The sequence below is a fragment of the Pteropus alecto genome, unplaced genomic scaffold, assembly GCF_000325575.1.
Source record: "Pteropus alecto unplaced genomic scaffold, ASM32557v1 scaffold123, whole genome shotgun sequence".
Lineage (NCBI taxonomy): Eukaryota > Metazoa > Chordata > Mammalia > Chiroptera > Pteropodidae > Pteropus > Pteropus alecto.
Genome location: NW_006433950.1, coordinates 8,602,246 through 8,625,882, shown reverse-complemented (window position 1 = coordinate 8,625,882; position 23,637 = coordinate 8,602,246). Strand labels below are relative to the sequence as shown.

Genomic DNA, 23,637 nt, shown 5'->3' with positions numbered 1-23,637 from the left:
ACCGCTCTTATCAAGGTCACTGAGGACCCTTGCGTTGTTAATCCAGTCGTCCCTTCTCGGTTCTCAATTGGGGAAAGCCAGCCGCACTTGACATTTTGATCTCCTGGAAACATTTTCTCTACTCGCTTCCAGAATACCACTCACCTGGTTTTCTTCCTACCTTTCTCGTTGATCTTACCTCCTTTGCTGATTCCTCCTCATTGCTCTGCCGCTAATGTTTAAAGGCAGGGAGGCCTAGTCCTTGGACGCCTCTCACTGTTTTGTATGTCGCAGCCTTGGTGAAGTCTTTGAGGCTGGTGGTTATAGGTACTGTGTATATACTGCTGACTCCAGAATTTATACCTCTCCACTCAACTGCTCCCTTTGACCTTTTTAACTATGAGATATCATTCACACGCCATATAATTCACCCATTAAAATGAACAAATTAGTGGATTTTAGAGTATTAAGAGAGTTGTACAACTATCACCACGTTGAATTTTAGGACGTTTTCATTATCCCAAAAAGAAACCCCGTAAGCTTTAGCAGTAATTCTATTTCCCTCAACACACCTCGGCCCTAGATTACTCCTAATTACTTTCTAGCTGTATAAATTTACCTGTTCTGGACATTTCATGTGGCTTTTCGTGTCTCATTTCTTTCGCAGCTTAATGTTTTCAAGGTTCACTTGTCTTACAGCGTGTATAGGACTGCATTCCTTTTTACAGCTGAATAATATCGAATCGTGGAGCTCTCACATTTTGTCTGTCCTTCATCAGTTGATGTACATTTAGGTTTTTCCACTTTTTGGCCATTAAGAACAACATTGCTGTGGACATGCGCGTGCAGGTTTTTTGTGTGGACATGTGTTTTCATTTCATCTGGGCATATATACTACCTTGCAGTGAAATTGCTGGGTCATATGGTGCCTGTATTCGATCTCTTTGAGGAACTGCGGACTGTTTGCCAAAGAAACTGCTCCATTTTACATTCCCACCCGCAGCGTACAAGGGTTCTGATTTCACCCCATCATCTCCAATACTTCTTATCTGTCTTCTTGAAAATAGCCATCCTAGTAGTTGCCAAGTAGTATCTCATTGTGGTTTGGATTTGCATTTCCCTGAGGATATTGGGCATCTTTCCATGTGCTGCTTGGCCCTTTGTATATCTTTTTTGGAGAAATGTCTGTTCGAGTCCTTTGCCAATTTTTTATTTGGACTTTTTTTGTTGTTGTTAAGTTGTACGATTTCTTTATATATTTTGGATATGAACTCTTATTATATATATGATTTGCAAAATTTCTCTCTCATTCTGCTGTCTTCATTTTCTTGATAGTGTCCTTTGAGGCACATAGGTTTTAATTTTGATGGAGGCCTGTTTTTTCTTTTGTTGCTTATGCTTTTGGCGGCATTTAAGAAATATTTAAGAAACTGTTGCCTAATTCAAGGTAATGGAGAGTTAGTTACTCCTGTGTTTACTTCTAAGAGTTTTATAGTTTTAATTCTTACACTTAGGTCTTTGATCCATTTTGAGTTAATTTTTGTATATAGTATGAGGTAAGGTTCCAACTACATTCTTTGGCGTGGGGATATCTAGATGTCCCAGCACCATTTATTGAAAACACTTCTTTCTCAATGGAATGATCTTGGTACCCTTGTCGAAAATCGCTCGAGCATGTGGTTTATTTCTGTACTGACAGACAGTGTGCCAAAACTGTCTTGATTACTGTAGTTTTGTGGTAAATTTCGACATCAGGAAGTATGTCTTCAGCTTCACTCTTTTTCGAGATTGTTCTGGCTCTTTGAGGTTGCTTGCAGTTTCATTTGCATTTTAGGATCAGCTTTCCTACCCGCTTCTGTGAAAAAGACAATTGAGATTCTGATGGGGATTGGGGTGAATCTCTGGATCAATTTGCGGAGTATTGCCACCTTAACAATATTAAATCTTCCAGTGCATGAACACGGGATGTCTTTCTATTTATTTAGATTTTCTTTAATTTCTTTCAGCCATGTTTTGTAGTTTTCATTGTACAAGCCTTGCCTTTTCTTTCAAAGTTCATTTTTCCTCTCGATTGTTCCAGCGCCAGATGTCGAAGCCTCTCTTTCCCCTATTGAATTACCATGGAACCTTTATAGAAACCCTACTAATCGTAGACTGTATTCTCTTCTGCTCCGTACGTCTGTCCTTATACCTATACCCCTCTCCTTTGATTATTGTGGTGTTACAGTAAGTCTTGAAATCAAATATTGTAAATCCTCTACTTTATTCTTTTTAATAATTGTTTAGGGTCTTCTCGATCCTTTGCGTTTCAATGTACATTTCAGAATCACCTTGTAAATGTCTAGGAAAAAACCTGCAGGAATTTTTATTGGGACTTAGTGAAATTTATGAATAAATCTGAGGAGAGTTAACAACTTAATACTGCAACTTCCAATCTATGAAAGTGGCATTTCTTTAGTCTTTTAAGTGAACTTTAATCTCTCTCAGCAATCTTTTGTAGTTTTAGAATAAAGGCCTTGTACGCATTTTTAGACATTTACCTCTAAGTACAGTATTCCATGTTTTTGAAAAAATTATTTTAAATTTATTGTGGTAAAGTACACATAACACTTACCATCTTAACCACATTTGAGTTCAGTAGTGTTTAGTATATTCACATTGCTGTGTGACCAATTGCCTGAACTTTTTTTATCCTGTAAAACCCAAACTCTTTACCTATTAACAGTTTCCATTTCTCTCTTCCTTAGCCCTTGGCAACCACTGTTATACTTTCTGTTTCTATGAGTTAGCCTACTCTTGCTACCTACCTCATATAAGTAAAATCATATGGTGTTTGTCTTTTTATAACTGGCTTATTTTACTTGATATAATATCTTCAAGGTTCATGCGTGCTGTAGCAAGCATCATAGTTTTTTTCCTTTTTAAGGCTGATTAATAATCCGTTACATGTAATATGCCACATTTTGATTCTTTTCATCCACTGATGGACATCTGAGTTGCTTCATCCTTTGGCTCTTGAGAATAATGCTGCTTTGAATATGGGGGTGCAAATATCTCTTCAAGATTTTGCTTTCAGTTCTTTTGCATATATACCCGTAAATGGTATTGCTGGATCATATGGTACTTCTATTTTTAAGTTTTTGAAGAACTGTTCTACTGTTTTACATAGTGGCTGTACCAGTTTACACTGTCCCCAACAGTATACAAGGGTTCTCTTTTCTCCACATCCTCACCAACATTTGTTATCTCTTGTCGTTTGGATACTAGACATCCTCACAGGTGTGAGGTGCTATCTCATTGCAGTTCCCTAAATGATTAGTGATGTCGAGCATCTTTTCATGCGCTTGTTGGCTATTTGGACAAATTCTTTGGAGAAATGTTTGTTCAAGTCCTCTATTTATATATATCTATATGGATGGATGGATGGATGGATGGATAGATAGATAGATATACACACATATATATGCCTAGATAGATTAGATAGATAGATAGATAGATAGATAGATAGACAGACAGACAGACACACATATATATGCCTACAGCACCCAGTCTTCCTAAGTGGTCTCCCATCCAAGTACTAACCAGGCCTGACTCTGCTCCCAGAGTGCTGTGATATTCTTCTGTTTCTTAAGAGTGTATTCCCTACAATCACCTCCATTTATATTTTATTTTTTTATGCCTACAGCACCCAGTCTTCCTAAGTGGTCTCCCATCCAAGTACTAACCAGGCCCAACCCTGCTTAGCTTCTGAGATCAGACGGGATCGGGCGTGTTCAGGGTAGCACAGCGGTAGACCCTCTGTCCATTTTTAAATTGGCTTATTTATTTTTTTGTTATTGCCATTGTTGAAATGTAGAAGCTCTTTGTATATTCTGGATATTGACCCCTTATCAGATATGTGATTTGCAAGTATTTTCTCTCACTCCATAGGCTTTTTACGCTGTTCTGCCCTTTGGTGCATAGAAGTTTCTAATTTTGATGTGGTTCAGTTTATCTGTTTTTACTTTTGTTGCTTGTGCTTTTGGTATCATATTTGTCAATGGTATTTTTAAAAACTTCTTTTCCTATAGTTTGTTGGTAGTCTGTATAAACAAAATTGACTTTTGTATAATGATCTTTTATCTTATGGCCTCGTTAAATTGACTTACTGGTTTTAGTAGCTTTTGTGTAGTTCACAGAACTTTCCACACATAATTACATTATTTGATAATTGAGACAGCTTGACTTTTCAAATGTTTCTTCATTGCACTGGCTAGGATCTCCAGTACAGTGTTGAGAGGTAGTAAGGTAAACATCCTTGGCTTGCTCCCGACCTTAATGGATGCATTCAGTCTTCCATTATTCAGTTTGATGCTAGATGTAGGTGTTTCATAAATTTTCCTTTTATTTCTAGTTATCAATGGCTGTTGATTTTTGTCACCATCAGTTGAGATGATCATAGCTTTTTTTCTCCTTTATTCTCTTAGTATGATGAATGACATTGATTTCAAAGAGTAAACCAATTCAATTGGTCATGATGAATTATTTTTATGTGATATTTACTTCAATTTGTTAAAATTTTGTTAAGGATTTTTATTGTTATGTTCATGAGGGGTATTTGTAATTTTCATGTAATATTTTTGTCTTGTTTTGGTATCAGTAATCTTGGCCTGATACAATCATTTGGGAAGTGTTTCTTTTCTATTTCCTGGGAGCTGCTGTATAGTATTTTTTTCTTTCAAGGTGGTTGATAGAATTCACCAGGAAAGCCTTCTGGGCCTGGAGTTTTCTTTGTAGAAGAGTTTAACTAAAAATTTAATTTCTTTAATAGGTATAGGGCTATTCAGGTTCTTTCTTATCAAGTAAGCTTTAGTAGTTTATCTTTTTTGTGTAATTTGTCCATTTCATTTGATTTGTTAAATACATTAGCAAAAAGTTGTTTGTAATATTTCTCTATTTCCCTTTTAATGGCTATAAGGATGTTTAGGGGATGACCCATCTCTCATTCTTGACATTGATAACCCGTGTCCTATATTTTTTCTGATTAGTCTGGCTAGAGATTTATCAATTTTATTGTTTCAGTGAACCGTCTTCGATTTCATTGATTCAGTCTATTGTTTTTCTGCCTTCTATTTTATTTCTGCCTTTTATTTCACCCTTCTTTCAGTTTAATTTGCTCTTCCTTTTCTAGATCTTAAAGGTCGAAGTTTTATTAGATCACTGATTTTAGATCTTCCTCTTTTCTAATATAAACATTTAAAACTGTAAATTTTCCTGTAAATGATGCTTTATTTAGCTTTTTTGTATTATGTATTCCATATATTTTGATATATTGTGCTTTTCATTCATTTCAATATATTTTCTAATTTTGTGGGGGTTTTTTTTTTCTTCTATGACTCACAGATTACTAGAAGTGTATTATTTAATTGCCAGATACTTGGGGATTTTCCAGATTATCCTTCAAGTATTAGTTTAAATTAGTTTTTAGTTTAAATTCTGTTGTGATCAGAGAATACACTTCGTATGACTTGAATCTTCTTAAATTTAAAAATTTGTTTTAGAATGTGTTTTCTGCTCCTCTTGGGTGGATTTTCCCTCCATGTCAGGTCAGTTTGGTTGATAGTGTTTTTTTAAATCTTTCAGAACTACACTGATTTTCTGTCTACTTCTTTTATCAATCACAGAGGCAGAGGCAGTGTTAAAATCTTCAATTATTATAGCCACTCCAGCTTTCTTTTGATTAGTGTTTGCATGGTTATCTTTTTCTATCCTTTTACTTTTAACCCATTTGTGTCTTCCAATTTAAAGCGAGCTTCTTAGAGAAAGCATTTAATTTTGTCTGTGCCTTTAACTGGAATGTTTGCTTTTAATGCAATGATTGATGTGATTGCTTTAAGTTGACCATCTTGCCTTTTTTTTTTCTGCCTCTGTTCTTCGTTTCTTTTTTTCCTCTTTTTCTGACTTCGTTTGGACTAAGATAAATTTTTTTATTGTATTTCTGTGGTTAGATTTTTTTAATTAATATTATTGGGGTGACATTGGTTAAAAACATCATCTAGGTTTCAAATGTATAATTCAGTAACACTTCATATATATATTGATTGCATTGTGTGTTCACCACCCAAAGTTAAGTTTCCTTCTGTCACCATGTGTCTGACCTCCTTTGCCCCGTCTACCTCTCCCCCCGCCCGCCTTCCGTCTGCTGTTCGTGTCCATGAGTCTCTGCTGCTTTCAGTTTTATGTCCCACGTGTGAGTGAAATCATATGGCTCTCAACTTTTTCTGGCTTATTTCGCCTAGCATGATAATCTCAAGATCCATCCATGTTGTCCCAAATGGCAGTATTTGATCTTTTCTTACGGTATATATGTACCTCTCGTTGTATATATGTACCACATCTTCTTTATCCAACCGTCTATTGAAGGACACTTTGGTTGTTTCCATGTCTTGGCCACCATGAAAGATGCTGCTCTGAACATCGGGGTGCACATATCTTTGCAGATGTTTTCAAGTTTTGGGGGTAGATACCTAGAAGAGAGAATGCTGAGTCATATGGTAATTCTGTTCTTAATTTTTTAAGCAACCCTCATACTGTTTTCCATAGTGGCTGTACCAATTTACGAGATTTTTTTTTTTTTTTTAATTTCCATTTTATCTCCACTATGGGCTTATTAGCTTTTTACCTTTTTGGCTTAGTTTAGTGGTTGCTCTAGGTTTTACAGTATGTAAGTACCTTTAACTTATCACAGCGTACCTCCAATTAGTATTATATTGCTTCATGTATAGGGTAGGAAACCTTGCAGCAGTATTCTTCCATTTATTTGCCTTCAGCGGAAGATCCCTAAGTCCTTTATCACTGCCTCAAATTCAACAGCTGTGCCTAGGACGGTGAATGAATAGGCTCTAAATAATAACATTCAGATGCCACAGTTCATATAGCAGACTTCGTATGATCTTGAGCAAATCATATGAAGCCGAGACCTGAAAAGCACATATAATCTTTTTTTTTTTTTTTTTTTTTGGTGCTGTCGTTCAGGTGACTAAAAGAGCAAGAGAAATTTTAGTATAACAGACAGGTGAAGACTGACTAGCTATAATTAGTAGGAGGCTGCGTTATCAGTTTGACGCCAATTAGAGTAGAAGATTCAACTTACTACATTACATGAAAGAATCAAGAAGGATCACATTAGGACTCTTCGGTCCCCTAAACCCTAGCAGAATTAAGCTCCTCCACCTGCCAGCATTCTAAATATGAAGACCGTTTGTCCTGTTTCAACCAAAGCATTCCCCTCTGTCCCAAGGAGTAGACTCAAGGACTTGTTACTACTTCCCAACACTAAAGTAAAGTGTCCACCAGCTAGCTCTCAGTTGTGAGTTGGGATCACTAAGACTTGTGTGGCTGCTTTGAGCTTAGAGCTCATCTCTGTCCAGTGTACCTGGGTGATATATGTTTATGCATATATAGATATGTTTAAGTCCCTTGGTACCATGAATTGAACCATGTATAATTCGTTTTCTTTATTGTGTTTGCTTAGAGTATGTTCAAGAAAATCCTTGGCCTATCTAGAGCTTTATAGGTTCAATTGCATTGGTTTGGGAGGAAAGAGAGACAGGAAACATAAACTTGACATTTCCTGAGTACTTGTTCAGTGCCAGGCTTCCCGTCTTACAGATGGGAAATGACAGAGACAGAAGTTCAGTCTGCCTGACTCGAGCATCATCTTTTGCAGCCTTTGTGAGGCATGGTATTTTAGATGTAATTGGGTTTAAAATCTCTTTCCTATTATAAAATTGACAGGAGGTGCTGATACATAGAGGGAAGAGCAGAATGGATAATACTGTAGAAATCGACGTCTTTTGTTCCCGTTTCGGCAAACTCTTGAGTGGAACACCTTGGTAGGTTGGTGTGTCATGACAGTCTTGTGCCCCATCTGGCCTTTTGGAGAGACATAAAACACTCATATAACTTGCTTTTTTAGTATAAAATTTGGAAAGCAACTAGACTTTTGCCAATAGATGTGGAAAAGTCTATAATAAGGAAATAAGTTTGTTCTGGCTTATGAACACGTATTTTCTTCCCCCGAGTGGCTAGGTTTAAGGCATCTCCCATCCCTGAGGTGTAGAGACCAAGTCCATACCTGTTGACCACAGTCTGCATATCATTTACCTAGAAGAATGTTCTAGAGCAGAACTGAAACCTATTTTTGTTTGTTGTTAAGTAACAAAACCTACTCCAAAACTTAATGGCTTAAGACCACAGCCAATATTTGCTCATGATTCTATGACTCGGGAATCTAGGCAGGGCTCAGCTGGGTGGCTCTTCTCTATGGCTTCAGCTGGGGCATCGCCTGAAGTTGTTATAGTCAGGTATTGGAGGTGGAACATCTAAAATGGCTTCATTCTTACACCTGGTACCTTGGTGGGCGTGGATGGGAGGCGCTCTCTCCCCTTGGCTAGCTTGGGTTTGGTTGCATGGCAGCTGGATTCCGAGAGCAAGCATCCCGAGCAGTAGAAGCAGAGCTGCCATTCTCTTAAGGACAGCAGAAGTGACATGCTGTCACTTCCTCTACATTCTGTGGATCAAAACAAGAATTCAGGCCGCCCTGTGACAAAGGGCAGGGTAGGAGAATGAGCCATTGCAGAGGAGCCTGTGGGATGGATGATATTGTCGCAGCTCTCTTTAGAAACGTGATCTGCCTCAGAATCCTTTCCCTGGAGAGCTTGAGCCCCACCCCGGGCCAGTTGGGTCAGAATCTGAAGAAACTGAGATGCTTTGGGGGAAATCCCAGGTGTGCACTCTTCTAAGCCACATTCACATCGAGGTCCTCAGTCTGGCTCTTTCCAGCTCATGCATCATGGCACTCCAGGTGGCGAGACCATTCCCCCTCCTTTGAACCATATTGATAAGATAGTTGAAATAATTTACGTGCTGTTACATTTTTTCCTAGGACACGGTCCTACTTCTATAAAAATTTCCCGCCCGCTCCCACATACACTGCTGTTGAGTACTATTGTTTGTATAATGGTAAAAAACATGGTAAGTTCCCGGTACAAACTAGGTCTTCTGTGTCTTTGTCTTCTATGATATGACACAGCGTTAGACTCCAATAGGAATGCAAGTAGTTGTTGAATTGAACCATTAAAAATGGCACCGCTGCTGCTGAGTGTTATCAAGTGCCTGTCAGAATTGTGATGCTGTAGATCAAACGATTATACATCTCCGCTGAGAATTTAGAAAAACTGTTCAGTGTGATCTCGCGCTTGAACAGATTTAAAATTACATTCAACTCGAAAAGTGGCCTAAACATTTTTAAAGGAGAAAACATTCTTTTAAATCTTGAAGTATTTTTAAGATACCTTGAATAAATATAATTTACCTCTCTGAAAATTATTTAGGAAGGCCTAAGGCAGAACCCTTCTGACTTGGAGCCATTTACAATATATGACACTTTGTCATTTTCAACACAGGAACACACGAATTTTGCTCTTGAAACTACTTATAAAAGTATTGAAGTTAATGGTATACGAGAGTATTATAGTTTATGGTGTGCTAAACCACGATTCTTCCTATATGTGCTAAACCGCGATTCTTCCCATACTGGGCTAAAGTATAGAGTCCCAGGTCTTCTGTTCCTAAAGCTTCAGCTTAATAGATCTCTGGTGGGACTTTGAAATCTGAATTTTTGCTGACTGTTCCTAGAGAGTCTTAGAAATGCAAATTAATGGGCACCACCCCAGACCTACTGAATTTATATCTGGGATGGGGATATCGCTGAGATGTCTTGAGTTTTAACAGGGTTTTCAAGTGATTTTTACATGTGCTGAAGTCTGAGAAGCGCTTATAGAGAAACTTATTTCTTAGTTCTGAAAACGCCATTTTTACTAGAAAGTATCCCACATTTTCATTATGTATAGGAACCAGCAGTTAGGGATCCTCCAGACAGTGGGCTTTTTTTTTTTTTTTTTAAGCTGAGGTATAATTTACATGCCATAAAATTTATCTGTTGTAAATGTACAATTCAGTGGTTTTTAGTAAACTTAAAGAGTTCTATCACTAAAATTCTGTTTTGATAACACTTCCACCCCCCGCACGCCCCAAAAAAGTTCCATTATGTCTGTTTGTAGTAGGTCCCTGCTCTCACCCTCAGTCCCAGACAACCACTAATCTGCTGTCTCTAGATTTGCATTTTCTGGAAATTTCTTATAAATGAAATCATACAATATTAAGTCTTTTGCATTTGGCTTTTTCACTTAGGTTCATCCACGTTGAGCATGTTGTTCCTTTTTATTGCTAAATAGTGTCTCATTGTATGAATTCACCATATTTTGTCTGTCTGTTCACCAGGCGATTGTTTTCAATTTGAGGCAATTATGAATGTTGCTGCCATGAACATTCACATACAATTTTTTGCGCGGACACGTTTCCATATGGTAGGTCTAAGTTTAAACTTTTCGGAAACTGACAAACTTTTCCAAAGTGGCTGTACGTCTCATCAATGGATGGGGGTCCCAGTTTTGTCACATCCTCGGACCACCTGGTTTTGTCAGTCTTATGAATTATAGCCATTCTAGTAGGCATGTAGTGGTATCTCATTCCGTTTTTAATTTCCATTTCTCCAATGACTAATGATGTCGAGTCTCTTTTCATGTGATTGTTATTAGAAATTCATATCTCATCTTTGAAATGCCCATTCAAACCTTTGCCCATTTGTTTTTTATTTGTCATCTTATTGAGTTGTACAGGTTCCTTATATGTTATTCTGGATATAAGTCTTTTATCAGCTGTGATTTGCAAGTATTTTCTCCTAATGTATGGCTTGTTTTTTCACTTTCTTATATGGTGTCTTTTGAAGAGCAAACATTTTAAATGTTGATTAAGTCCAATTTATTAATGTTTTTCTTTCATCGATCATGTTTATAATGTCAAATTTTGACAATCCAAAGTCACAAAGATTTTCTCCTATGTTTTCACTTAGAAGTTTTATAGTTTTAGCACTTACATATGTCTGTGTTTCATTTTGAGTTACTTTTGGGGTATGGTGTGAGGTAAGGGTCTAAGTTCCTTTTATTTTTTTTACACATGTACGTTCATTTGGCTTTGCACCATTTGTTTAAAAGACTATCCTTTCTCACTGATTTCCCTCAGCAAAATCAGCTAGCCATAAATATAAAGGATTATTTCTGGACAATTCTGTTCCATTGATTTATATGTTTATCACTATCTTGGTTACATAGTATTGTTCTTTTTCAAAATCTAGTATTGTTCTTTCTCAAAATCGTTTTTGCTATACTAGGTCCTTGGTATTTCCACCTAAATTTTAGGATTAGCTTGTTGATTTCTACAACACTGTTAACCTGTTTTTGAATCGTGATGTTTTTCATTCAGGAGTCTTTGCGACTTCTCAGAGAGGAGCTGAAACTGACTCACCACGGTTTAAGAGGCTATAATAAACAGTTCCTGAGAGACACTTGCTGCATTGGCATTTCTCCAGGTTAGCCATGTTATCTTCAACAGCTAGTGAGAACAGGCCAGGGCCGGCACCGGACCAGCACTGCCTGGAGTGAGAGGCATGCATCCACGATGACGAACAAATTGAGGATGCGGCGTTTCCCTCTCCCTCCTTCCCTCCCTCCCTCTCTTTCTTTTCTTCCTTGTTTTAAAGCCACCTTTATACCAGTGAGTTCTGAAGCAGCCTGATCTGGTCTGGTTCCCTCTTCACTGCGTGATGGACAGCTTTGTGATTGAATGCGTGCGTGTATGCATGTGTGTGTGCGTGTGTGTGTGTGTGTGCGCGCGTTTGAATGCTTTTATCAGATTTTTTTTCACCTGTTCTTGCCTAAGCCTGTAACACATTATCACTCAAACCAGACATGCTTTTATCTTTTCAGAAGCTTGCAAGAGGAAACTCCGGTGCTTCCTTTCCTCAGTTTTACTTAGAGGAACATTTTATCTTTCTTGCAAAGATTGGCTGTTCATCTTTTAGCATTGTAAATGTGTATTTCTTTTGAACAGACTGCCTTCCAAACTGTGTAGTTCTCCTTCTCCAGGCAGTTTTGTACCAGATTTATTTAAACCCAACTAATATTTATTGAGCATTTGACTATATGCAGGGTATCATTTTAGGCCTTAATAGATGTGTAGAAATGGGGAAATTTGTTCTTGTCCTCATGGAGCCGAGTCAGGAGAAATGGACAGTGTGCAGTGTAAGTACACAAATAGCTAGCTATAGAAGGTGGCACGTAAGAGATTGGGAGCATCTTGGCTTTGGATGGAGTACTGGTTTTCCAAGAAAACTGCTGTGAATCAGGAGCTACCTTCGCTTCGTATTTTAAAACCATGATCCTGACTTTGAGAATTTAATCCGTGGAAATCTCTCTCGGTAGTTTAGCCTCAGCCGTGCTGAGTGTAGGCCAAATAGAGTGCTTGACTTTCAGGCCGCCTCGTCCTGTTGACTCACTTCGCTGCCACTGATTTTGCAAGGCTCTAAGATATATTTTTAATTAAGTGCTTTGATGGGCATTCTGTTTTTCCCTCGGAGAAAGGGTTGTATATATAACAAATGAACCCAGAGCGACGTGCTTATAAATGGAGTAACATAATTTTTAAGCACCTCATCTGTTATTTAATTTAACATGTTATTCCCCAGGGGGGAGCTTAGTATGGTTCTGTCACCTTTGGGCCTCTCAAAAGTGGGATTTTTTTTTTTCTCTAACATTGTTTAATACTTCTGCCAGAGAAAGGATGTGGCAGAGGATTTGAAATAGTGATTCCATTAGCTGCCTTTCCTGACCCTTTCTGTGCTGTGGGGAACCCCGTCTTGAGCCGAATCTCCTCACAGGTGCCGTTGCATCCGTGGGTGGTACTTTTCTGGTGGCCTCATGGATCCGGTTAGGGACATGTTCTTTGAGCAGTCTGTGTAAGAGTTTTGTTTTTTTTGTTTTTAATCTAACCCACACCCACGCAAACCAGGTTCCCCATGCCAGTACCAGAATAACCCTGGCCAGGGCTCAAGAAAAACCTGGTAACTGACCTAAAATTAAATGCATGAACTCTGCCTGCCCTTTGCATTATGGTTTTTTATTAAGTATTCTTGACTGGTGTTTCGTTTGTTTGTTTGTTTCCATTAGGAAACAAACCTGGAAAGTAGAAGTTTTAGTCATTAACCTAGGTATAAAGGTGGGGTGGGTGAGCGGAAAAGGTTACTGCTAATAGGCATAGGTGGGGGCAGTGCAAATTTTACTGGACCTGAGGTTCTTTTTTTTTTTTTTTTGAACTTAGCAATAAAGATTCCAGAACGTTATCAATCACCGGCCCTACGCGAGTGATCCCTTTTAGGGTCGTACCTTGACTTTGAATGTGGACCATATTGCGTCTGGTGCCTGTAAGCTTACATCGCTCTTTTGACTCATCTGAATCTTCTCTTTAATGCTCTCACTGAGTACTCGCAGGTGGAAAGTGTGATATCTTTATCCCTGACACCTGTCAGATTGTAGGAGGTCATGCAAGCCACGAAAAAGGGGCACTACCTAAAGTTGGTTTTATTCTGACTTCAAAATAAGCATCTTGGAAATTAAATCACTTTCTCTGATGGTTTTACCTTACTGCTGGGGTGGTGGTATTGTGTGAGTGAGCTTAGGGTCACTGCATATGTGTGCAGATAGTAGAAAAAAGTGTTGTGGGACTCTAAAACATTGCAAGCCTCTTAGAATTTAATGTTCACATTTATCTAGACCTCAAAGAGTTTTTTATTTTTACAAAAAAAAAAATGAATCACTTCAAATAAACAGGACAGTAAAGAAAATAATATGTGCTTATCACCGAGATGAAATATATATATTTATTTTTATTCCTGTGGCTTTACCTGTGCTTGTACTACTTATATGACTACCCACTATTTTGTGGGTATATTAAAAATGAAAAGATATAATGTATTTATCTCTTTGCAACTTTTTGTTTTGTATTCAGTTATTTTTTTTTAATGTATCCATGCAGATCCACCCCATTATAAGGATATTAATCATATTGGGTTAGGGCCCACCCTGATCACTTTATTTAACCTAATTACCTCTTTATAGTCCTATCTCCAAATATGTCACATTCTGGGCTACTAGGAGTTGAGTTCAACGTAGGAATTTGCAGGGGGACACAATTCAGTTCATCACACTTTCTTGGTTCAGCCATGTAATCCACCCCAGAATTAAAGCATTGTCAAGGTGGTCGTCCTTGATTTGCTCCTGACCGTAGAGGGGCTTTAGAGAGGATGTTCCTAAAGCTTCACCACCGAAAGGGATTGCTGCTCAGGGATTGTGGATGCCTTTCACTGGTTTAAAAAAAGTTTCTTTCTCTACTTTGTCCATTCTCAGGAATGGATGTTGGACTTTCCAACCCCATGAGCCTCGCCTTCTCAAGTTAGAGGTCAGGAAATTTAAATACCTGGCCTTCCTCACTGCACGCTAGTTTGGGAAGAGCAGCGTGAGGTGGTGGAGGCAGCATGTTGACAGTAAAGTTCTAGCATGTGATGGCGTCAGGGGTAGTATGATGGTGGCATTTTTCTCAAGTGTCCCTGAGGTGGGGACTCCTCATCAGTCCAGTTTTGTGGCGTGGTTTCTGGCCTTGTCCCTAGAAGCTTAGCTTCCCGTCCATGTTGCTTAGCCACCATCCTATTAATTAACTTTTTTTGTTTATTTGTTTGTTTGTTTTGCATAAACACCGTAGTCATTTTCTGCTGGTTGCTGTGAGGAACCTTCTTTTGGCCTAGTTGTCCTCCCGTCTGCTCTCTTTGGTTATATTCTACGGTTCTTTCCTAGATTTTTGAGTTGGACACGCCATGGGTTTTCCATTATTTTATATGAATTTTTCACCCATTTAAAGTGTACAGTTCAGTGGGGTTATTTTTTAGTATATTCAGAGTTGTGCAGCCGTCACCACTGTCAAGTTTAGAATATCCTCATTACCCCAAAAAAGAAACTCCACACCCTCTAGACGTCGCCCATTTCCCCCCAAGTCTCCAGTGCTCGGCAGTCTACTTCTTATTTGCATAGATTTGCCTGTTCCAGTATATGCATTTTAAATTCCCCCTAGGTTCTGCTTTGCTGTATTGTGTACGCTGCTTTTTGATCATAGAGAGGTTATAAAATCACTTTGACATTAACATAAGAAGCCTTATGTTAATTTACTATTCAGGATTCATGGCTATATAGTGAAAATATTATTCTTGGATCTTTCGGTGAAGTTGGCAGTTACATTTCCTTAGATGATCCAACCCAAATGCCTACTATTATCTACTGTGCTTTAAGTCATATGGAATCAAGTTCCCCTGAATTAAATGAACTCTCCTTCATAGATCTCCTGAGGACATGCTCATTTTTATAATTTCCTTGGATTGAAACCATTTTAAATCATTAAGTGCTTCTAGTTCTTTCTTTCATTCCTTCTTTTTTAACCTCCACACTCATTACCCTGTTTAATTGCACTGACACATACACGTGTTTTTATGTTCGTAAATGTACAAGATACATATTTTCTCCAACGTGTTATTTTGAAAATTTTCAATCCTACAGAAAACTTGAAAGAATGGATAACGAACAGCCATATACCCCTCACCTAGATTCGGCCAGTTAACGTTGTGCTGCCTTTGCACTTCCCCCTCGTTCCCTCTCTCTCTCTCATATTTTTTTCTGAACCATTTGAAAATCAGCTGCAGATATCATGACATGTACTAATTAATATTATCTAACGTTATGTTCTCATTCAGATTTCCGGTTATCCCCAAAATGTCCTTTTTCTTGTTTACCTTTTCCTTACTCCCTGCTTTCCTCTCGTCCTTCCGTAGGATCTTACTCTTTGGATTTTTGAACCCTTCTTTTATGTCTTTAAGCTTTATACTAATTTTACAGGATTTTTCAGCTTGTACTGTTTTTGGATTCCTGCCCACAGAGGACTGTTTCCCCCTGTGTTTTGTAATTTTCGACTATAAGCTCATCATAAGCAGGGTCTAGGAGGTCCAGGCCCGTGGTTGTAGATCTCGGGAGAAACTTGCTTCTGCGTGTAGCACAGGCAGAGAAGCCTCTTCTCCCACCCTCATTTTCCTTTTTCAGTTCTCTCTCAGTTTCTGTCACTTGGGGATTTCCAGTTCTTTTGTTCTCCGATGTATTAAGTATCTGTAGCATGTAGCAGTAGGGCTTTTCTGGTTATCTAGACTGTCATCGTTCTGTAACTGGAAGTTCTCGTATTCATTTTCAGAAGTCAGACCTGGCGCGTCAAGAATTTTTAAGGCTTAGGGTTAGTCTTCTGTGAACTTTCAACAAGTGACTCAAGTCGATATCTTTCTCGCAATTTAACAAGTCCTGGAATTTTAGCTTCCCAAACTATTGTCAATCCTGATTACAAAAATATTACAAATTATTTTTTTAAACGGTCGGGGGTCAGAGAACTGATGAGGTGGTGGAAAGTCTAATGAAGTTGTTGCAGAAGCCACTGGGTGTCTTGTTTTCCTTAATCTTTCAGTTCTTAAGAGCATCAGTACATTTAAATGTGTCATAGTGGTTTCCTTTTCAATATGATCAAGCCGAAGCAAAGTTATTACATTTTAAAAGATGAAAAGAATCATGGTTCACTCCCCTACTGAGGTAGTAGTTTAAAAGATTTATGACTTTTTACCATTTTCTTTTTTTAGACAGGATCTTATTTTCAACAACAGATGGAAATTGCTGTGTCTAGAGCATGTCCCTCATGCTTCTTATGAAATTCACTAGCAAATGATGGTTTGGGAGCTCTCAAAGATAAAAGAACCCCATTTTGACAAACCCGGGCTTTGGTATGATAGGCGTGAAACACTTATAAAAAAAAAAACTTGTCTCTAATTTTCAGTTTGCAGTTTAGCAACTGCATCAGTGTAACTAGAAATCATCTTTTTTTTCTCCTTTTGGCCCAGCTGATCTACCTTTTTCCACCGAAAATTACCTATTTGGATGATGTCAATCCCAGTATTTTATGTAATGCCAAGATCACTATCCTAAAGAAGGATAAATGGCTCAGAAATGTCAGTGAACATTTTTGGTACTTGATCGCTTTCCTTTAGTTTTGGAATTAGAAAATGGAGGGTTTTGTGATTGAGAAACCTGTGGACTTTCTGTACAGTAAGTGCTTAGACTAAATTAGTAGTTCTTAACTAGGGAAATGGAGTCGTCCAAGGAACTTATGTTTAACTTTTACTTTGAAATAATTATAGAGTCACAGAAAGTTGTAAAAATCATACAGAATGGTCCCACGTACCTTCACGCAGTTTCCCCTAATGGTACATCTTACGTAACTATGGTACAAGATCAAAACAAGGAAATTGACATTGGTACGTTTGGTACGGTCCGCAGACCTTATTTAGACTAAACCAGTGTGACATGCATCCATTTGTGTGTGTGTGCGTGTGCGTGTGCGTGTGTGTTTGTGTGTGTGCGTGTGTTTAGTTTAATGCAGATTTATCATGGTGTGTGTGTGTGTGTGTGTGCGCGTGCGTGTGCGAGTGTGTTTAGTTTATGCAGATTTATCACGTGTGTAGTTGGGAGTATCCACCATCACAGTCGTGATGCAGAGTGTTCCATCCCCACAGAGATCACTAGTGCTTACCTTTAGAGTCACACCCACCCTCCGACCCCCATCCCTAACCCTTAGCAACCACTAGTCTGTTCTCCATCTCTATAATTTTGTCATTTTGTTAGTGCTGTATAAGTGGAATCATACAGTATGTCACCTTCAAGATTGGCTTTTTTCACTTAGCATAATTTTCTTTCCAAGTTGTGTATATCAATAGTTTATTCTTTTTTTTTTCTTTTGCTAATTATTATTCCATGGTATAGATGGACAACAGTTTGTTTAACCTGAGGAACTTTTAAAAAAAACACTCATCTGCCAGCATAGCCATACCACCACTATCCACCCCAAATATTACCTTTTTTCTTTTACTATGCTTGTTTTATCATCATATGTCTGGTCATCTCTCCACTCTTTAATCCATCCATTGATCGTATATTCGGACACATTTCGAAGTAGGTTACAGACATCTGTATACTTTCCTGTAAATATTACAACATGTGCACTGTTCACTGGTGTTCAGTATTTGTTTACATTTTCTTTTGGTGTAACATTTACGTACAATGAAACGCACACATTTTAAGTATATGTTCACTGAGTTTTGGCAAGTGCATACACCAGTGCAACTGAAACCTCTATCAAGATAGAAAAATTACATTACCCTACCAACCTAGATTGTGGGTCAGTAGACTTACAGTGGGCCCCAAGCATGAGTCATTTGTAAAAGGTCCCTCATTTTTTAAAATTTATTTCTCAATTACAGTTGACATACAGTATTATATTAGTTTCAGGTGTACTACGTAGTAATTAGACATTTATATACCTTACAAAGTGATCGCCCCAATAAGTGTAGTGCCCATCTGAAAGGTCCTTCAATAGATGAGGCTATTCTGATGCCCGCCCTTGCAAAGAACCCTTGGTGACTTGAAAAGCCTCCTTCAGGTGAGCTCGTTTAAGGCGAGGTCAGGTCTGTCTGTCTGTCTGCCTCCTTTTCTTTCTTTCTTTCTTTCTTTCTTTCTTTCTTTCTTTCTTTCTTTCTTTCTTTCTTTCTTTCTTTCTTTCTCTTTCTTTTTAGGGATGATATTTTTTGTTTCACTTCTTCTTGGTTTCCTCTTTCTTTCTTTCTTTTCTTTCTTTTCTTTCTCTTTCTTTTTAGGGGTGATATTTTTTGTTTCGCTTCTTCTTGGTTTCCTTTTCTTTTTTTTTCATCGTTTGTTGAGGCCAAGTTTTTTCAGGGGTGTGAGTGACATGACAGTCTCACTTCTGCAAGACCACCTCCATCCTCAAACAGACAGGTCCATCACAGACAGTAAAATTGAGAGAATTGTGCAGTGCACATTTATATAACCAGCCACAACGTAGACTCTGCAATCAGCAGTTTCCCTAATTTGCTTTGTCACAAACTGTTTATCTTCAATCTTCCATCGACCTGTCTTCTTATTTTGACGCGTTTCACCTAACACGGTTTTAGTCTATGCATGATCTTCTCTGTGATTCTGCTCCTTTGCCGCACAAACTTACAGAATTGAAACAGAGCTGGAGATCCATGTGAAAAGGAGTAGAATCCGAGCCTACAGATATGAGAAGCGTTTTCGCTTGCGGCTACTGGGGATGTGGCGCGTGTATTCCCAAGGTTAGATGGACGTCCTGTGACTTAGCTCCATGAGGCGTCTGTGCTGGAGATGAAGGCGGAAACTCCTGGGGAAATGGACTCTTTCTTAACAGTCCCACCCCAGGCTGGCTTGCTGCCTTCCATAGCTCTATTTATAGATCTTGGAGGAAATCTCGGGGTTTTCTCTCCCCACCCTCTTGTAAAATTAGTTCAGGCAGGTGACTAGAGCCTTAACAAACACCAGTTAGCTAAATATGCATATGAGGTAGGAACCGAGGGTCAGAAAATGAATGCGTTCTTCAACTTGAGGATTCCAGCCGGAAAGATCAGAGCTGCAATGCCCAATGCCTCAGCCGCCAGGAGCTCCTTGCGAGCCCAGGGTCTTTTCTCTCCGCAGCCATAATTCCCGTCAGAGATGCGCGTCATGCCGCATAACACAACTCCCATGTTAAAGAAGCAGACTTGACTCGTATAAATAGTTTTCCTCGTAAGCTCAGATTATGTCTTTTCAGTTTATACTTTGGTGTGACACGTCACATTTTCAAGAAAATCTAGACTTTAGAAAAGAGCCTTTAGGGTATGCTCTATTGGTTCTGGGCTTCCTGTTCAGGCCACATCTGCTGTAGCATCCACTGGCTTGTTCGGCTTATCCTGGTGGGTCATGTTCTTCCAATATGTTCCCTTTGTGGCCATTGTCTTCCTCAGCCTGGGTCAGAACTTTGCTTTCCGTTGAATGAACTGTGTGTCGCTTCCTTCAGCTGACAGGTTTGCTTCCATTTTAAATAATTTCTTCCCTTTTCGTTGACAGTTCACTTTGTATACCCCCAACCCCCAGCAAGGCCCTTTAGTTTCCTCTGGTTTTGTTGTTCCTGTAGAAATGGCAGAAGCCCATGTAGAAAATCATCAACCTACCACCGTGTGTGTTTCGACAGCATGGCATTTTTATGTGCACTTTTTGTCTTCCCAACTGGAGTCTTGTTAGCTGTGCTGATCCAGAAATGTGGCTCCTGGTGTGGAGAAGGAAAAGAAAACCTAGCAACTGCTGCTGTGAGGGCAGGGTGCTCCCGGGAGTCCGGTTCTGGAGGTCCAGTCGTGGTAGGTGTCGCTCTGCTGGGAGAAGCCGATGCCCTTGGCCGTCCTGATACCCTGGCTGTTCTGCTGCCTCACTGACCTCTGTGGGTCAAGGTGTAAGCTAGTCCCTGGCTCAGGGTTTCTCATAATTTATCAACCAATAATACTAGTGCTTTGTGCTTCCCTGACCACCTCCTCCATCTGAGTTCTGTGGTGGCGTTTCTGTGTCGCCCTGCGATTTCTCTCCTGATACGAATTCCGCTGGGGGGGTTGGCCTTACCTGTTCACGTGGAGCCTGAGACCTGCTTTGTAGCCTTTGTGCCTTGACTTTCATTGTTCCCATCACTTGAACAACCTCAGCCCCTCCTTGTCTCTCATACCTGGCCTTTCATACTGGTCAAGTCCAAACAAGAGGGTCTGAGTCTCTTCCTAGTCTGTTTTCCTATGTAGCTCTCTTGTTGAGAGCATTAATTAAAGAAGCAGAGTGTCCGGATGAACCTGTTACTGCGATCTTATCAGCTTCCCAGGGCCAATGCAGAAAGAAGGCCTTTGTAACACGCAGAGTGGGTGGGTCTACATTCTCCCTCATTTGTACAGCAGTGGCTTCTCCTTCCAACAGACAGGGCCAGGCGTCCATCATCCCATGCTGCACTGACTCAGGAAGAGAACGGAGAAGCGTGAGAACATCATTTGCACCTTTCCCCTCGCTCTCACTTTAGTATTTTCTGAAGGAGCTGTTTCTCTGTTTTAAATAAAGTGGCAGTGCCAGTTAACTGGAATCGAGACCCACCCCTCCCTTTGTGTATATTCTTGCCACTTCTCCAGTCCCCACTCTGTGGTTGAGAACTTCATCTTTCTTTTGTAGAACCAAGGTCCTGATTTAAGGCCCTGGGTATCTCTTGTTGGAAAGAACTTGGTACCCAGCACTTGCTTAGCTGCTGGACCAGGAACAGGTCATGCTCTGTTCTCAGACAGTGAGGTCTTCTTAGAGAGGCTGCAGGCTTGACGATGAGCACCGCTAGTCCCCCCGGGAGAGAGGGCTTCACCTCTCTGCCCGCAAAGCCAAGGCGCTGTGGACACACCAGCTGCCGTCTGAGGCGAGAAGCCCCTTCCTGCCAGTTAGGGGAGAGTCACTTCTGCTGGAAAGGCGTGAGAATGCCATGCCCGTTGACCTCTTCAAGTGAGCTTAGAGGCCAAGGACTTTGATTTTACAGAGGAAAAAGCATAAACACTCAGTCTTGTGGGGATGATTGTTGCCTTTCCAGCTGAAGTGAGCTTTCACTTCCAGCCTAGTCTCTAACTGGGCATACCCTTGAAGGACCAAGAGAGTGTCTCTTGCATCACAAACTTCAAAGAGAACAAGTATCGTTTCTGCTCCAGTATTTCCTCAATAAAGACATTTGCCGGCGGGTGACCCAGAGCTGTCCCTGAGATGCTCAGAATTTAGATCCATTCCTTTGCTGAGCTAGCAGGGTATATTTATATGTAATTGGGACTCTGCTGTTGGAGAAAATTCTGAGGACTGCAGTCACTTTAGCTATTAATAGCTGATGGTTATTTCTATAGGTCTCCCTCCCCATATCACTTTAGAGATCTTTTTAAATAATCCAGTTTGAAATATAAAGATCCATAGAGATGAATTGGAACCTCCTCTTCAGAGGTCAAGGCTTCAGGAAGTTCACTGAAAGGATCGACTACTGCCACATCCCAGTGGCTGTGTGAGCTCACATTTCCATCACACAGCTCTGGCCAATGGCCCTGGAGATTAGGTGTAGGGCTGGGGAGCATCATCTTCAATGACAATAGTACTCATAAGTTCCAGTGGTTGTGACCAGAACAGGTTTGAAAGTCAGGTATAGAGTTCTATCTGATGTTGGTGTTTACCTTTCTTAGTTAAAGAATAAATTGGCATCGGCACTCTTGAACAAGAATGGAAACTGTGTGCTTATACAAAGACTCAAAGATACGTTCGTAGGTAGTGCGTGGGAGATCAAGTCATCACGGACTTTCTCCTGGGAGAGACTCTTAATACCACAAGTTTTAGCCACCCACTTAGGAATCCCCTTGTGAAGCAACCAGAAAACAGATTCTCTAGCTCTGGCCATCTCATTACCAGAAAAATAAGGCAAACAGGATTGCAGTGCATGGATGTTCTTCATTTTCATAGTTCGCCAAAGTGAAAATGAGTCAATGTCCCTTGGTTTATTGTTCTGAGAATCAATTGATATTTTTCCATTAGTTCAGAGGTAAAGTTACCCAGCAGGTATGTCTGTGATTCTTAGAATGACACTCCGGTACGTGCGTAAAGTATCTAGTCTTTGAAAGGCATGTAGCATCCTCGCAGGAGCCCATGGCCTGATCTTGCTGCTGGAGGATGGTGATGAAAATGACACTGAGCTTTAGCCCCGAGACCCCTGGCTTTTGTTTAAACTTCTCGGTTTTCTCGGGAAAACTGCCCCCCCACCCCGCCCCATGCATTCCTTCAGTCCTGTGGCATCTTCCCATTCACTCTCTGGAGTTGTTGGGCCTCAAGATTTCGAATACTTGTTTTGACATTTCTCCTTAGAGAGTCATGCTGTCGTATTTTCTTTCGATTCGTTCAGACTCTCCCAGGTTGTATTTCTCGTTCGGCATCCGACGGCTCCAGGGCTTCATGGGAAACCTCCGCCCTGCCAGCCGCCTCCTCCAGTTCCCTGCTCCTCTGGCTCCCGTGTAACTCAGACACTTGTTTTGTGCTTATTCATGCCAAGCAGATTTCTGATCTAAACAATTTAGTGCGGCTCTTCCAGTAAAAATAGAGACGGCAACAGAGTTTTATTTTCTTGTTTGCTCAGCAAGAATCACCAGGTTCGTTCAAACACCTGAAGATTTTTTTTTTTTAAATGCTTTAATTTGGTCCCGAATGGAGAAGGACTCGAAGAAAACAAACTCCTTCAGTCCTGAGTCTCTATCACTTTTGAGCCTTCCCGTTCTAATTCCAAAGTCAGAGGTCTTAGAGGAAGCAGGATCGAAAATAACTTTACAGGAAAAAGTGAAAACTTCGGAAACAAACAAGGGGTTCATCATCCCTGGCCTCCGGATTGTCAGCTGCAGCCGCTCTGCCAGGAAGGCGTGGAGTCTGTCTGCTGCTTGCTGTGTTAGCGCTGAGCTGTGTGTGGAGGGACCAGTGCTGTTGTAAACCCCCTCAGCGAATGAGGGGCCTGAGAGGAGAGCCTCCATCCTGCCCCTCTGGTCCTGTAAATATTCTGCTATTTCACCTGCCTCTTTTTTTTTTTTTTTCCTCTGCAGGAGTGTATAGACCTGATGATAGCCTGGGGCTGTCCCATTGAGGTGGAAGCTGGGGGGCTTTTCTCATCCAGGGTCCACAGCTTTTTCCTTTTTGGCTTTTAGTCACGTGCTTGGTAGCAAGG

At 40.0% G+C, this 23,637-nt stretch overlaps 1 protein-coding gene and 1 pseudogene across 5 annotated transcripts in view; one reads left to right on the top strand and one right to left on the bottom strand.

Moving 5' to 3' along the window:
- The window catches only part of ZNRF1 (zinc and ring finger 1), an 89,706-nt gene that overhangs the window by 24,187 nt on the left and 41,882 nt on the right, over positions 1-23,637 (top strand). The gene's annotated exons all lie outside the window — the stretch shown is intronic.
- LOC112477386 lies at positions 3,656-3,774 on the bottom strand (annotated as a pseudogene).